Genomic DNA, 3,866 nt, shown 5'->3' with positions numbered 1-3,866 from the left:
CCCAGCGCATCTCTGTGGCTTCCTGCTCTGACGCTGTCACTTGGCTCCTGTGACCCAGACTTCTCTGATGATCGCAGGAGGAGGGGAAGCTGCAAATGGGTTTACACATTCACAGTTTGCCACCTGTGTCCCACCCCATGTGTGTAAACAGCATCTCTGGTGTCATCTGATAAATTAAACTCCTCTCCTTCCCAGGCTTGGAAAAGAGCGCCAGAGCTCTAAGGAAGGGGGCAGAGATTCATTGCCATAGCCACTGAAGAAGCTTTGCAGGGAGCACAGGAGCAGAAGGTTCTGGGAGCTGAGAGTGCTGGGCTCCAGGGGGGCTCTCTGTCCTGGGAGGAGATCTCAGGCTCTGCCCAAGGCTGGAGGCTCTGCCCAAGGCTGGCGGCTCGGCCAAAGCCAAGGAGTTGTTTCTGAGGGAGGTGGAAGTTAACTCTGTAGACCCTGGGATGGGAAGGCCAGTGGGTGCTGGGAAGACATATACTCCACGCCATCCCCCAAGCCTTATTTGACCCCCAGTGCCAGCCCCTCCCAGCCTATGACCACATCTCCATTCAAATAACCTGACTTATAACAACTCAGTTCCACCATCCACTCACTGTGTGTCCTTGTGAGAAACACTTAACCTCTCTGGGCTTCAGATTTCTTATGAGAGGAGAGACCATGGAGATTACCTTTAGAAGGCAGGCAGCCAGGTCACATGGTCGATTGAGATTGCCATCAGTTCTAAGAGCCATGAGCCTCTGCCTGGCCAGCCTTGGAGTAAGTCCCTTGACCTAGGAAATGAGCCAAAACAGAGACATCATGAGAGCAAAAGGGAGACACTCAATTAGAAAACTTTCTACCCATCTGATCATCAGACTCACCTAAAGAGCCTTTGAAAAAATACCCTAAATACCGACATGGGTCCTATTTTCAGATTAATCTGCTAGAAGCCAGGAATTGGAATTCTGTACAAGCTCCCTGTAAGTCTGACGTGCAGCCAAGGTGGAGGATCACTGGCCTACATAATCTATTCCCCAATAATCAAGAGTTACAGGTGATTTTTATTAATGAAGAATGCAAGAAGAAATGTCTAGGCGATTTTGCACCAGGCCTCAGATGTCCTTTGGGGCCCAGCCCAGGCAGGCCAGAGGATGTAGCTCCTGACCAGTGTCCCAGTGAGTGTGGACGGGAAGTGGGGCACAGGACCTCCACCAGGCTGGCTAGTGTCATCAGGAAAGCCCCATCACTGTGGGAAAACAGCCAAGTACAAATTCCAGTGGGAATTGAGGAGAGTGGGCAAGCAGACATGGACTGTCCAGATAGTAAAGGGGTGCTTCTAGAGACCGAGAGGCTTCAGCTGCGGCTTTGAAGGATGTATACAAGTTTGCCAGACAGAAAGCAAGGAAGGAGAAACTAAAAACGCTTCAGTGTGCCCAGCCTACGACTGAACAGGGCTTGCTGAACAGGGCTTTGTGCACCCCGCTGTGAACCAGCATGGGCGGTGGGTGGGAGCACTGTGTGCATGCCAGGAGAGCATGGCCCTGCCCTTAAACTGGAGAGACACCCATTCAGATGGGATTTCTGGATGGTTCCATACAAAGGGAATGTAGATGTGTGTTGTCAAAGAAGGCTACTCAGAGGAAGGAGATGCATCTGGAAAAATGCAGTGGCAGATGGGAAGCAGAGGACATCTAGGGGGCTGTGGGAGATGTGGGAAGGGGAAAGGCCTGAATATTTGATGACCCAGCTCTTGGCAAGGTTGGGTCCAGGCATGGATGGGGCAGGGAGGGGCCTGCCTGACAAAGGCCTAGAGAAGTGGCCTGGGCAGGCTACTAGAGGGTCTCAAAAGCCACACTCATATGGACATGGCGGCGCTCTCCTGGAATTTCAATGACTTCAGAGGCTGAGGCAGGAGGATTGCAAGCTTGAGGCCAGCATGGGCAATTCAGGAAGACCCTGTTTCAAAATTTAAAATAATAATAATAGTAATAAGGGCTCAGTGTAAAGTATTCCTGGGTTCAATCTCCAGTCAGGAGGCTTGCGTTGGGGAGGCCATGTTGAACCTGCTGGACCAATCACATTTTAATTCTTAATCTAGCCTGGGTTGCATTTATCCTTATACCAGTGCAATTATACCAATGCAATCATAAGGTATAGTTTTTCTCTTTTCCTTCCTTCCTTCCTTCCTTCCTTCCTTCCTTCCTTCCTTCCTTCCTTCCTTCCTTCCTTCCTTCCTTCCTTCCTTCCTTCTTTCTTTCTTTTGTTTTATGGTGGAAGTAGCCCAGGAAGGCACTTGTGTCTAGAGACCAGGAAAGTCACAGTGTCACCCCAGGGCAAAAACCTTGGCTGGGATTTCACACCGCTGCTCTTCCAAACCCCAGCTTTAATTAGCTGTGGTGTCCCTGGGCAAATCACCAGCGCCCTTGCTTGGCCTTCTGTAACCTGAGAGTAAGGAGCTCTCTCTAGGCAGCTCACCCTAGCGCAGGCACTCTGAAACCTGGGGTACTTTAAACCTGGTGCGCTGGAACTGCAGCAGGGGAAGGGCCCATAGGGTGAGGCGTCAGCTAAAGGAAAATTGATACTGCTTTAAAAGAGCTGTGAGGAGAGAGTCCCTCTCAGTGCCAGGAAGGAATCGGCCTGCCCACGCTCAGCCTCGGGATCCCCTCAGGTGGTCTTCCTCCTGGACCAAGAGCTGATGAACTCTCCGCGGACACAGCCCGTAGAAGCTCTCCTTGCACCCGACCTGTGCACGCTCCTGGTCTTCTCCCACCGCCAGCCCCGGAGGCCGGCCCTGGTTATGCCTGATCCCACACCTTGCTGTCTCGGCAGGAAACCCAGGCTAGCGTGTGGGTGGAGCCAGGTTATGGGTGGAGCCATCGTGTGGGCGGGGCCATCGTGTGGGCGGGGCCGGCAGGTGGGCAAAGCCCAGCCTGCCCTGTTCGTGGTGCTGAGCCCAAGCAGTTCCTCAAAGTCCATTCTTTTCGACGTTCCCTCCGTGGCCCACGCATGCTTATCTATTCCCTGTGACACTAGGGGTCTGGCCGCCATCTCTGAGTAGAACAGCTACATCAATTGGCCCCAACGTGCCCCATAGCCCGTGCCCAGCCTGCAGCTGGCTTGTGAGGGAGGACAGGTCCCCAGCACCCCCACTCCTCTGGGGGCCTCACCTTTGTCTGGATGCTCCTCCTGCGTGGGTGGGGTGCAATGTGGCTGTCCATTACTGAAGCCTGTGGCAGTGAATGTGGTCTGTCTTCCGTTCCGGACATGTCTTCCTGCCTGAGACGCTGAGGTTCTGCAATTCGCGTCTTCCTCACAGACCCAGGAGAGCACGGGGACTTCTAGCGCCATTCGCTCTTTTGAAGCAACAGAAACCAGAGCCAAGAAAGTGTGGAGTGGTCGAACAGAGGCTCCTAAGTGTGAAATTTACCCAGAATCTTGGAATGTGATCTTATTTGGAATAAGGATTTCAAGATGAAATCATCCCCAATTAAGGTGGGCTCTAAGTCCAATGATGGTGGCCTTATAAAAAACAAAACAAATACAGAGCGGTGGGGGTGTTGGAGGAGGAAGGAGACCCAGAGAGGCTCTGGGAGATGGCCATGTGGACAGAGACGGAGATTGGAGCCATGTGGTTTCAAGTCAAGGAACACTAAGGATTTCAAGGAGTTGGGAGAATCAAGGAAGGACTCTTCCCTAGAACTTCAGAGGGAGAGTCACCCTGCTGACACCTTGATTTCAGACTTCTGACCTCTAGGACTAGGAGAGAATAACTTTCTACTGTTTAAGCCCCCTGGCTTGTGGCAATTCATTCAGGCAGCCTCAGGAAGCCACCAAAGAAGGCTCATGGCTTACTGGAAGGTGCCCCGGCTGGCTCCCTCTTG

The sequence above is a fragment of the Spermophilus citellus genome, assembly GCF_964194105.1.
Source record: "Spermophilus citellus genome assembly, chromosome: 5".
In the NCBI taxonomy this organism is placed as follows: Eukaryota; Metazoa; Chordata; class Mammalia; order Rodentia; family Sciuridae; genus Spermophilus; species Spermophilus citellus.
This window is presented reverse-complemented; position numbering follows the sequence as displayed.